The following is a 13887-nucleotide window of genomic DNA, read 5'->3' as shown; positions in this document are numbered from 1 at the left end:
ATTCAGACTATTTGAAAACTGATACCTCAGCATATTGATTTAACAAATATGTAGCATTCTACCAACTAGAATAAATACGTATTATTCTATTAACCAGAATATCTCTCACCCAAATAATTCCAAATTAATAGAAACTTTAATTAATTATAAAGCTAATATGATGAGCACTGGCCAAAAAATTTCTAAAACTAGAACAAGGACTACAATTTGCAACCTGATATGTAGCACTAAAATATCAGTAGCATTAGACTAGAAATTTTAGAAAAAGTCATGGTAAAAGGAGTACATGAAAAACAACAGAAGTAAAGAAGAGGATTTTTTTTTAAAGATAATGAAATTAATGAAAGAACAGTTTTCACACTGTGTTCTAAAAATAGTATCAGAAATAAACATTAATAGTGACAAATAAAAGAGACTGTAAGTTGTGACTACATATGAGATATTGAATATTATTCTTACTAAAGTCATTTACATCTGAAAAGACCCCTTTGTACAATCTTAAAAAGCCTCCAGTTTCTTACTCTCTACAGCGCACACTGCAGGCTGCCTCATTTCTCCTAGAGTCCAGAGGGAAGGCATTAAGCCTAAGCATTGCTCCTGATACAACCACAACTGATGGTTTTATCTGATCACTGAGTGAAAAATTACTAGTTGGGGATGAGTTGAGAAGCTGCCAAGGGGACTGTTGTTTCAGCTGTCCTGAATTCTAGTGATCTACTCTGCTAGTGGAAAGAGGATTACACATCATTTTGAACTCAATGAAGATAACCCTCCCTAAACTCAGCAAAGTAGCTGAGATATTTATTTACTAGTCCTAGCTCTACTATTAAGAGGAGTGGGACTCCTTTGGCCATCATATGACCTTTCTGGATCTTAAAGAGTTTCCCATTTGAATCAAATAATCTGAATCTAGTGATTTTTTATATCACACTTCCTTTTCAGAATCTAGTATAGAGCTCTCCTCTCTGAAAATAAGAACTACTTTTAATAGAACTGCCATATGACCCAGCAATCCCACTTCTGGGCATACATACCGAGGAAACCAGATCTGAAAGAGACACGTGCACCCCAATGTTCATCGCAGCACTGTTTATAATAGCCAGGACATGGAAGCAACCTAGATGCCCATCAGCAGACGAATGGATAAGGAAGCTGTGGTACATATACACCATGGAATAGTACTCAGCCATTAAAAAGAATTCATTTGAATCAGTTCTAATGAGATGGATGAAACTGGAGCCCCTTATACAGAGTGAAGTAAGCCAGAAAGATAAAGACCATTACAGTATACTAACACATATATATGGAATTTAGAAAAAATGGTAACGATAACCCTATATGCAAAACAGAAAAAGAGACACAGATGTACAGAACAGACTTTTGGACTCTGTGGGAGAAGGCGAGTGTGGGATGTCTCGAGAGAACAGCATTGAAACACGTATATTATCTAGGGTGAAACAGATCACCAGCCCAGGTTGGATGCATGAGACAAGTGCTCAGGCCTGGTGCACTGGGAAGACCCAGAGGGATCGGGTGGAGAGGGAGGTAGGAGGGGGGATCGGGATGGGGAATACATGTAAATCCATGGCTGATTAATGTCAATGTATGACAAAAACCACTACAAGACTGTAAAGTAATTAGCCTCCAACTAATAAAAATAAATGCAAAATAAATAAATAAATAAGGTACAAGAAAAAAAAAAACTAAAAAAAAAAAAAAAAGAAAAGAAATAGTAGTTACTCTAGTTTATTAAGGTCTGTGACATAGTCCAAGTGAATCATTAAAAAATGTGATGACAAGTACAGCCAACATAATCAAACAATATACAATGAATTGGAAGAGGTAGGGCCTTAAAAGGGGTATAAGTGGAGGCAGCCAAACATGGTGTTTAAGAACAAGGGCTCCAGAGCCATACTACCTGGGTTTGAATCCTGGTTCTGGCACTTACCAGCCATGAAACTTTGAACAAGACACTTAACCTCTTGAAACATCAACTTCCTCATCTGTAAAATGGGGAGGATAATAATAGAACCTTACTAATAGGTTGTGATGAGGATTATATGAGCTTGTGCTGTAAAGCCTAGAATAAACACTGCATAGAGTGGGGGTTGTTAGTCAAGCATCTATTCATGGAAGCACTGATGGGGTTATTTTCTTCATCATGGAATTTTTTGTCAATTTTTAAAATTGATGTATCGTTGATTTACAATGTGTTAGTTTCTGCTGTGCAGCAAAGTGATAGTTATATACACACACATTCATTCTTTTTCATATTCTTTTCCATTATGGTTTATCATAGCACATTGAATATAATTCCCTGCTCTATACAGTAGGACTTTGTTATTTATCCATTCTAATATAATAGTTTGTGTCTGCTAACCCCAAACTCCCAATCCATCCTTCCCTCAACACCTTCCCCTTTGGCAACCACAAATCTGTTCTCTGCATTACAGACTTTCTTTATTCTTCACTTTTTTCATGTTTATAAAACATAATCTTTATCAAAGTACAGTAATGGGTATCATATTGCAGTAAGAAGCCAAGATGAAAAAAGTTTCTGGCTATAAAAAAGAACAGCTGTTTTATGGAGCTAGTATGAAAAGAGATTATGGGGAAAAAAAAAAACACAGCAAACAAGGGCGGAACATAATCCTTTCAGTTACACCTGGGAGTCCTGTTGTGAATAAACATGTATTCAGTCAACAGATATGTATCGAAATATTACATTGTGCCAGGCATTGTTGTAGTTGTTGGGATACAATGGTGAATAAAACAGGTAGCACAGAAGAAAATAAAGGAATTGCTCATGATGCTGTTGGGAAAATGGAACCCCTGTTAAAACAACAATACCATCACTACCAAACCAGTGAACAATGGTGCAAGCTGCTAATGTCAGCTTCAGGATGTGCTGTTGGTTTCTGCAGACATCAAGTGTTTTGGCAGGAGAGACATGATTTTGACCTATGTACATTACCAGGCAGAGTGTTAATGGAGGGGCTTGTCTTTTCACTACTTAAGTTTTCATAACATAAAGTTGTCATTCTCAGAGTCTCATTCCATAGGAGTATGCAGGTGCTCCAGTGAGAGGTCCATCCTCACCAATCTACCAAAAGAAATACCTCTTGTCAAAGTCACCAATGATCTCCTTGATTCTAAGTCCAATGATCAGTATCCAAACCTGCTCCTACTCCCCCAAGCCTGGTCCCTGAACAATCTTCCTCATCTCAGTTAATGGTGATCCTGTCCTCCTGGTTGCTTAGCCCAAAGTCTCTCGAATCATCCTTGACTTTCTTTATTTCTCACACACCATGCCCAATCCTCCAAAAGCAAATGTGTTCAAAATAACACCACTTCTCTCCTCTTCCTCCACTGTGCCAGACTTTCATCATTTCTCATCTCAGGATGTCTTTGGTGTCTTCAGAGGGTTCCTACATTGCTCTTGTCCACTTATTATTTACTTTCTAAAAATACTAAGTCAGATCACATCACTTCTCTGTACAAACCCTCCAATATCTTCTCATCTCACTCAGAAGTACATCCCAAGTCTCTGCTCAAATGATGCCTTATTCAGTGAGGTCTTCCCCAAATGTCCCATATAATACAGCAGTATCTCCCACCTCCCATCCCCAATGTGTACCTATTTACACGCTGCCCTCAGAACCAGAAATCCCCCAACCCCTTCATCCTCCCTTTTCCCCTTCAAGGCACTTATCTTTCTGACAACTTGCTTTTTGTTTTGTTTCTGTTTTTGTTTTTAAATATTTCCTGCCTTTAGACCATAAACTTAACACATTGCTGCTGCTGCTGCTGGTAAGTTGCTTCAGTCGTGTCCGACTCTGTGCGACTCCATAGACGGCAGCCCACCAGGCTCCCTCATCCCTGGGATTCTCCAGGCAAGAACACTGGAGTGGGTTGCCATTTCCTTCTCCAATGCATGAAGGTGAAAAGTGAAAGTGAAGTTGCTCAGTCGTGTCCGACTCTTAGTGACCCCATGGACTGCAGCCTACCAGGCTCCTCCATCCTTGGGATTTTCCAGGCAAGAGTACTGGAGTGGGGTGCCATTGCCTTCTCTAGGAACTTAACATGAACAGGGATTAACCTGTTTTGCTCACTGCTCTATCCTCTGTCTCTAAAGTAGGCACTCAGAAAATAGTTGCATATGTATAGGATGTCAGAATATCCAAAGCCATCCCCTCCTTCTTTGATGGCAGAACCTGGACATCCACTTAGGGAAAATCCTGATTATTCCTTCATCCATGGTCTCATTCTTCTTGTCAGTGACTAGTATAGCCCTGCATAAATGATTGAATAATATGATGCAATGTGAAAATTGCTGGGAAAAGTTGGCTGATAAAAAAAGGGACATGTAGGAAAAGAAGTCCCTTCTCCCTCAACATAGTATCTGGAGCTGGGGCAGTTACCTTTTGTTCCTGAGGACAAGGAAGACACCTGGAAGACTGGAGAACATAAACAATGGACAGTGATGAAATTGTTAAGCTGCAGATTCAACTAGTCTGGAACTGCCTCACCAATGAGTTCTTGTTCAGTGAGACTATTTGATTCCTTATATCAAAGCTTAAGGCCAAAGTTATTCTGAGTTCATTTTCAGTTGCTTGGCAGGAAAAGCACTTATAACTGATACAGTATGCATAGATTGCAAATTTCCTCCACATACACAGACATTGGCTAGGATTTTGTCTTCAACAAAGTAGGGATTACTATTGTTGTGACTATGTTAAAGAAAGTCATAAAACTCTAAAGTCTCAGCTTGAAGTCATTACTGGTGCCATAGGAATAGTAAATTCAGGGGTTACTCAAAGTTAAACCATTTGGATGAAAGGCAAACCATTTATTTAATAATTATTTCTTGACATCTGTGTATCACTGTGATTCAGGTATCTGGAAATATCTGGATAGTAGATATTATCTAGGAAAAAATCATAAAACTATTAATTGGAATTTTAAATTTACATTCAGGTGTTTTAGCATTATGTAAACATGAATTATACCTAGGAAAAACAGAAGAAATATAAGGTGTCATTATTAGAACTCTTCCAAATCTGAAGCTTTGGAAAGAACCAATTAAATATACAAAGGAGTAAATTAGCTTTGTTGTCTTTATAAGGCCCCTGAGAGTCCTAGAAGAAGAAAGCCTTTATTTTGTGTTATGTTTTAAGAATGCTGTTGTTTCATGTCATGCATGAAAAGCTGATTCTTGGTGGCTAGAAAAAAATTTAAATTTCTAGATTTATTTTACTAAAGTCTGTTTCATGGCTTCACATTCAGTTAACAATCATCTTTATTTAAAAGTCAGCTGAATCACTGACTTTAGGGGAAGAATCCTTATTGAGAAGGCTGTATTCCAGGGTCGGTCTGTAAACACTTTAATTCTTCTATCAGAACTCATTCTTCTAGGCCAAGGCTAGACTTGAGTGATGATTTAAAATGTTTGTAAAACTACAATGACTATTTCTGAAAAACAGTGATGAATGGGGTGACTGCAAGTGCTTTTAGTTGCTGTGGGGAAATATTTTTGAGAGAAGAAAAATGACATAAGTACAAATGTTTCCAAATAAATTTTAAAAGAGACATCTGCCATTTATCTCCTGAAAACATCTTTATAAATGTGAAGAGGGTATGCAGAATTTTTCCACATTTATTAGGGCTCATCTATTAGTTTGAGCCAGCTCATACATACGAAAAAAAAATATTTTGTGCATCCTTTTGTGCAGACTTTTGTTCTATCAGTGTTTACTTAATTTATCGAGGGAAAATCAAGTAAAAGCCATGATATTCAGACATGACAGAGCTGTAGTCATGGGAATAAATATTTATAAATTACCAAATGAAGTCCTTCTTTTTTACCTAATATCCAAATGAGCCTTTAACCCTGTGATAACAAAGAAGAGCAGGGAAGAATTCTGAAGAAACTGGATTCTTTTAGAAATTTTTCCTTTTCCCACAAATATTTAATGAAAGTCTAGTATGTGTCAGGTACTCTGTACTAAGGACATAGTGGTAAACAAAAGAGTGACCCTGTTCCTGTCCACTAAACATACTCAAGATTGGTACCTTTGGGGCTCTTATCAAAAACTCTAATTAAGTGTTTAAATTCACAAACTTTAAGAAGCCCAAATAAGTAACTGTAATTGAAGCAACTATTATGAAAGTGCCATGAAAGCATAGAACGTACAGAAGGACCACGACCAAGATGTTTCTAGTGCTCTTCCTAACTGGTCTAAACTTTAGACAGGCTGCCACGATTTTCTTAGAACATTTACATCAGCATTTACCTCTTGCCAGTTTAAGATAAGAACGTCTTTCTCAAGGACCTAGGAGCCATCCCTTGGAAATGTAATCATCAAGAAAAACAGCACCCCTATCTCCCAGTCTGGGTCATGAAGGGGTGTAGAAGCCCAATTTAAGTGCCAATTAGCAAACACAGATGGCCTAATCATATTCACCAACCTTTCCTCTAGCTCATTTCAGTACTTGAAACCTCTCCCTCCTTTTCTCTCAATAGAGCTGAGTTCAATCCCTCGCAGTAATCTTGAATAGTCTTCTCCGCCAGTTCAACCTGTCTGGTCCAGTTTTTCTTTGAGGGCATAATCTAATTTGAGTGGCAGAGTGGCTGGGGACACTTCACAAAGGAAGTGATGATTAAGACAAGTCTGAAAGTTGGATTATTTAGGCAAATGCTGATGGGGGATGAGTGGAGTGTAGGTGGGCTGTTGTTGAGGATGGAAGAGGTATGCAAGGCAAGGAGGGATACATTATTCTTTATCACAACCTTTCATCAGCCTTGGTGAATTTCAGCCTTCTCACTGGCTCTGAAGAGGTAATTTCAAAAGCAGGATCACTTTATAAGCCCTGGATCCCTTTCTTTGACAGTAGCAATTAAAAGGCATTGAGGTTCATTTGCAATTACACAGGAAAGCCAATTTAAGATTCAAGGCAATAAAGGTTTTGTTCTTAAAATTCTTAAATAGCTCAAGTTGCTTTTCACTTAGCTGATCTTTGACGTTCCCATCTGGACACCGAGGTTTTAAAAAGTTCTGGGAGTCTAGCATCATTTATTTATTTATTTATTTAGTTCTGGAATTCTGCCTTTTTTTTTTTCATTTTTATTTATTTATTTTTTAAATTAATTAATTAATTAATTAATTTATTTTTTCAGTGGGTTTTGCCATACATTGACATGAATCAGCAATAGATTTACACGTATTCCCCATCCCGATCCCCCCTCCCACCTCCCTCTCCACCCGATTCCTCTGGGTCTTCCCAGTGCACCAGGCCCGAGCACTTGTCTCATGCATCCCACCTGGGCTGGTGACCTGTTTCACCATAGATAATATACATGCTGTTCTTTCGCAACATCCCACCCTCACCTTCTCCCACAGAGTTCAAAAGTCTGTTCTGTACTTCTGTGTCTCTTTTTCTGTTTTGCATAAAGGGTTGTCATTACCATCTTTCTAAATTCCATATATATGTGTTAGTATGCTGTAATGTTCTTTATCTTTCTGGCTTACTTCACTCTGTATAATGGGCTCTAGTTTCATCCATCTCATTAGAACTGGTTCAAATGAATTCTTTTTAACGGCCGAGTAATATTCCATGGTGTATATGTACCACAGCTTATTTTCATTTATTTTTATTAGTTGGAGGCTAATTACTTTATGATATTGTAGTGGTTTTTGCCATACATTGACATGAATCAGCCATGGATTTACATGTGTTCCCCATCCCGATCCCCCCTCCCGCCTCCCTCCCCACCCCATCCCTCTGGGTCTTCCCAGTGCACCAGCCCTTGTCTCATGCATCCAACCTGGGCTGGTGATCTGTTTCACCCTTGATAGTATACTTATTTCAATGCTATTCTCTCAGAACATCCCACTAAGACTGACTCCCTTCACCCCACCCCCAGCTTTATTGAGGTATGATTGACAAAGAAAATTTGTATATGTTTAAGATGTACAACATGCTTTGATATACATACACACATTGTGAAATTATTACCACAGATCAAGCTAATTAACACATCCACCACCTCACATAGTTACCTTATGTATGGTGGGGGTGGTGAGGTGTGTAGTGAGAAGACATGAGATCTACTCCGTCAGCAAATTTTAAGTATATGACACACTATTGTTGACTAGAGGCTCTATGCCATATACTATGTCTCCAGAACTTATTTATCTACTAACTAAAAGCCTGTATGCTTTGACTGACATTTCCCCATTTACTGTACGCCTGCCCCCGTCCCTTGTAAATACCATTCTATTCCCTGAGTTTGACCTTTTGGATTTCACTATGAGGAGCTTTCATTACAAGCACTATTGTTAGATACATTTCTTTGCATATTTATTTCTGAATGAATTACTCAAATTCCACCTCTCAGTCATACACATGAGAGCTGAGTGTGGTATGAGAAAACATTGATATGAAAAATTTAGGAACAAAGAAGCTATGATTAATGGCACAGGTTAACTCACAGCATTTGGGTTCTCAAAGATAGCCTATGGAAGAGGAGGAAGAGAATCACTGTCAAGGCAGTTAGGAAAATGAAATGTCAGTCTCTAAGTAAAGCAGTGACTTTATCCTTCATAGCCCTCCACTGCCCTGTATTGACCCCAAACTACATAATTAATCGGTTGAGAGGTGTGAAAATTTAGATCTGAGCACGTGTCACTGTGGGGCTTTCATCAAGAACTCTTTTTAATTCATAGACAAATTTTAGAAGCCCAAACACATTTTGTGGGCATTTAAATACTTCTAAAACTACTAGCAGCTATAATAGAGGAACTTCTCTTTATTCTAAACTTTGGTATTTGTAAGTGCACTCAATTCTTTTTGAGGCATTCATTGTTTTGTTCTGCTTCTTGGCTATCAGTCCATCCATCCATCAGACCATCCATCTATTTATCATCACTACTGAATCATCACGATAATACTTAACATAATTATTCAATCCTCAACAACTTGCCAGTTGGCTAAAATCATCACTAGTTTGCAGATGTGGAAACTGAGGTACAAGGATTAAATAACATATTTAAAATCCTATAGCTAAAAAGCAAGGGATCTGGGATTTTAAATGTGGTTTGACACATTAAGACACATAGAGTCTATATTCTTAATCTCTGGTCTTGAATTTCTAAACCTACTTATGTAATTGTTCCCTAATATTTCCCACACCATGTAACTCCAAAAGCAGAACAAATTCAGCTTATTGCCTAATGATGGAACAGGAGTTATTGTGATAATTATCCAATTCAATGATGGAGGATGACAATATTTTACTGAGTACTTACTGTAGGCAAATTACTATGTCAGAAGCTGATGTCAGCAGCAAATGACATGCTTCCAAAGAGCCTTACAGACAAGCTGACATGTCCAAGGCAGCCCAGGATTGCATCATCTAATTGTACAAAACTCAGCACTTTTATATTCTTTCTTTCAAATTATCTAAATTGGGATTTACTTCAGATACCTATAACTACCCTTATTCTATCATTATCCTTATATAGAAGCCAATCTAAATTTTGTTTTCTAACATTTTCTGCCTTTTAATCAACTCTCTTATTTTGACCCCATGTTTCTCTTTCCTCTGCTATAATTAATTTCAAGTATGAGGATGGGGAGATTGAGCAAAGATGATGCTATTTCTCTTTTACTCTTTCCCTTTATTTTTCTTTTGCTGCAATCAACTATCTGCACTGCCAACTTCTCTCAGTTGAGGTAAACGTCAGACACTAGTCTTCTTTGTTTGCCTTTTCATTCAGATACTTTCAAGTGTTCTAACAAATACACCCTTCCTCTAATTAGCTAAGGCAAAACTGTGTAGAGGATGATGTGTGCCCTGGAGTAGTTTCTGCCTGGATCTCTCCCCATGCAGCCTGCTGCTTGGTATTGATATCTCCTTCCAACGGTATCACATGGTGGATTGGAATTCCAGCTCTGAACTGACCAGTGACTGGATCTAACTTTCAGTTATCTCAAGTTCCTTGTTTGTAAACTGGAGACAATAATAGTACACGCCTCATATGGTTGCTCTGAAAATTAAATAAAACTTGTGTTGTCATGTTATCTTAACTCATTATGATCATTTAATAAAGTATCTGCTATTCTTACCACCACCACCACTACTATCACCCAACACTTATCATCATCATCCTAGGGTTTTCTCCAACTCCCTTATCAGCCTATTCTGACATTTCCTGGTCCACACAGCTGTGCTAAGCCACTTCAGTCATGTCTGACTCTGTGACCGTATGGACTGTAGCCTGCCAGGCTCCTCTGTCCATAGGATTCTCCAGGCAGCAGTACTGGAGTGAGTCACCGTGCCCTCCTCCAGGGCATCTTCCCAACCCAGGGTTCAAATCTGCATTTCCTGTGGCTCCTGCATCGCAGGCGGATTCTAACCGCTGAGAGACCGGGGAAGCCCCCCATACAGCTAAGAGCTGCTTTATTTCTCACTCTTCCTGCACTACTGCTTTTTTTCTTTTTTGGCCTTGTCATGCAGCTTGCAGTCTTAGTTTCCCAACCAGGTATTGTACCCTTGGCGGTGAAAGCATGGAGTCCTAATCACTGGACTGCAAGGGAAGTCCCTTTATGGTACTTACAATCGTACTCCCTAATGTAGACAGCTGACTTTGCTTTAGTCAGTTAAAAGGGAAGAAAAACCCTGACTAATTCAATCAAAGAAACCCAGATATTTAGTGAGTCTTTTAGATTAGGGATACACGGAGGATTTCTTATTTACAAGTCAAAGTCTAACATTTACTCCCAAGCTTTAATTTGTTGTACTGCATCTCCAGTCAAAGAAAATAGTTATACAGCCAACTGGAATCAATACTAGAATGGGGATCAGCTAACATGATCAGTTCAGTTCAGTTGCTCAGTCCTGTCTGACTCTGCGACCCCATGGACTGCAGCATGCCAGGCCTCCCTGTCCATCACTAACATGATAATGGGACAGAATTTTGGTTTTAGCAATAATTCTGTGAAGGAATTATGGCAAAATGATGTCTATTTAACCTTAGTTGGGGGAAAGGTGTTTATTTTTGGTACTTTTCTTTGTTTGAATAGTTTCACTATGAAAAATTAAAGAATAACTATGCTTCCCTCATAAGCCCCAAATCTCCACTGGCAATGTCTGAGAATGTAATATCATATCTTCCCAGAATAGTCTCTTCCTTTTATCTTCATAACTGCATTATTTAATTACTGTACTATTTAACTAAAATATTTTAAAACTAATTAGACACTGTTTTGTTTTAACTATTTCTCCAGATGTCTTCCTTGCTTACCAGCCAAATTTAGGAAGTGATGGCAAACAAGCTTGGCGGGAGCTGCATGTTTAACTGTTTATGGTCGCTGTATAATACCAATACTGTCATTCTAAATGTACTTTACTGTTCTCATAGGTTTTTACACTCTCTGCCATTTCCATTACTGATGATTCTGTGCTTCTACCTGCTCATTTAAGCTGAAACTCCTTGTCATACCCTACCTCTCAAATCAAAGATAATATTTATTTTGAATATTATTTACTTCAAAATAAAAAATATCTATCTATGTATCTCAAGACATATCTCAATTACTGAAAATCCTCTACTTACAGGAGATGGGAAGTTTCTTGCATTTATATTATAGATGGACAAATAGAAGTGCAGGACTTTAAATCCCAATTAAGATAATTAAAAAAAAAGCTGTAGCTAACATTTATTGAAAACTCACTCTGTTGCTTGTTATAATTTTTTTTTTTTAAATCCTTTCATCAATGCCACTGTTGTTGTTGCTGCTCAGTCACTAAGTTGTGTCTGACTCTTTGTGACCCCATGGTCTGCAGCACATTAGGCTCTTCTGTCCTTCACTATTTTCCAGAGTTTGCTCAAATTCATATCCATCGAGTTTGTGATGCTACTTAACTGTCTCTTCCTCTGCTTCCTGCTTTTCCTTTTGCCTTAAGTCTTTCCCAGCATCAGGGTCTTTTCCAGTGAGTCGGCTCTTTGCATCAAGAGGCCAAGGTATTGGAGCTTCAACTTCATTCCTTCCACTAACTATTCAGGGTTGATTTCCTTTAGGATTGACTGGTTGATCTTGCAATCCAAGGGACTCTCAATAGTCTTCTCCAGCATCACAATTCAAAAGCATCAATTCTTCAGCACTCAGCCTTCTTAATGGTCCAACTCTCACATCCGTACATGACTACTGGAAAAACCATACCTTTGACTATATGGACCTTTGTCGACAAAGTGATGTCTCTGCTTTTTAATTTGTTGTCTAGTTTTGTCATAGCTTTCCTTCCAAGGAGGAAGCATCTTTCAATTTCATGGTTGAGGTCGCTGACCGCACTGATTTCAGTTCAATTCAGTTCAGTCTCTCAGTCGTGTCTGACTCTTTGCGACCCCATGCACTGCAGCACGCCAGGCTTCCCTGTCCATCACCAAGTCCCAGAGCTTACTCAAGCTCATATCCATCGGGTCAGTGATGCCATCCAACCATCTCATCCTCTGTTGTCACCTTCTCCTCTTGCCTTCAGTATTTCCCAGCATCAGGGTCTTTTCAAATGAGTCAGGTCTTCACATCAGATGGCCAAAGTTTGGAGCTTCAGCTTCAGTATCAGTCCTTCCAATGAATATTCAAGACTGATTTCCTTTAGGATGGACTGGTTGGATATCCTTGCAGTCCAAGGGACTCTCAAGAGTCTTCTCCAACACCACAGTTCAAAAGCATCAATTTCTTGGTGCTCAGCTTTCTTTACAGTCCAACTCTCACATCCATACATGACTACTGGAAAAACCATAGCTTGAACTAGACGGACCTCTGTTGGCAAAGTAATGTCTCTGCTTTTTAATATGCTGTCCAGGTTGGTCATAGGTTTTCTTCCAAGGAGCAAGCGTCTTTTAATTTCATGGCTTCAGTTACCATCTGCAATGATTTTAGAACCAAAGAAAATAGTCTGTCACTGTTTCCATTGTTTCCTCATCTATTTGCCATGAAATGATGGGACCGGATGCCATGCTCTCTGTTTTTTGAATGTTAAGTTTTAAGCCAGTTTTTTTTTCACTCTCCTCTTTCACCCATATCAAGTGGCTCTTTAGTTCTTCTTCACTTTCTGCCATTAGAGTGTTATCATTTGCACATCTGAGGTTGTTGATATTTCTCCTGGCAATCTTGGTTCCTGTTTGTGATTCATCCAGCCCAGCGTTTCACATGATGTACTCTGCATAGAAACTAAATGGACAAAGTAACAGTATACAGTCTTGACATACTCCTTTCTCAATTTTGAAACAGTTTATTGTTCCATGGCCAGTTCTAACTGTTGCTTCTTGATCTACATACAGGTTTCTTAGGAGACAGGTAAGGTGGTCTGGTAGTCCCATCTTTTTAAGAATTTTACATAGTTTGTTGTGATCCACAAAGTCAAAGACTTTAGCAGAGTCAATGAAGCAGAAATAGGTATTTTTCTGGAAATCCCTTGCTTTCTCTAAGATCCAGTGGATGTTGGCAATTTGATCTCTGATTCCTCTGCTTCTTTGAAACCCAGCTTGTACATCTGGAAATTCTCAGTTCATGTACTGCTAAAGCTTAGCTTGAAGGATTTTGAGCATAACCTTGCTAGTATGTGACATGAGTACAATTGAATGGTAGTTTGAACATTTTTTGACACTGACCTTCTTTGGGATTAGAATGAAAAATGACATTTTCCAGTCCTGTGGCCAGTTCTGAGTTTTCCAAATTTGCTCACATATTGAGTGCAGCACTTTAACATCATCATCTTTTAGGATTTTAAATAGCTCAGTTGGAATTCAGTCACTTCTACTAGTTTTGTTGGTAGTAATGCTTCCTAAGGCCCACTTAGTTTCACGCTTCAGGATTTCTGCC

The 13887-nt window shown here is 38.5% G+C and overlaps 1 protein-coding gene across 4 annotated transcripts in view; it reads right to left on the bottom strand.

Annotated features, from left to right (window-relative positions):
- LHFPL3 (LHFPL tetraspan subfamily member 3) overlaps nt 1-13887 on the bottom strand; it is a 630765-nt gene that overhangs the window by 341377 nt on the left and 275501 nt on the right. The window lies entirely within an intron of this gene.

Source organism: Dama dama, chromosome 18 (assembly GCF_033118175.1).
Source record: "Dama dama isolate Ldn47 chromosome 18, ASM3311817v1, whole genome shotgun sequence".
NCBI lineage: Eukaryota > Metazoa > Chordata > Mammalia > Artiodactyla > Cervidae > Dama > Dama dama.
Note: the sequence above shows the minus strand (reverse complement) of the source record. Positions and strands in the feature narration are given on the sequence as shown.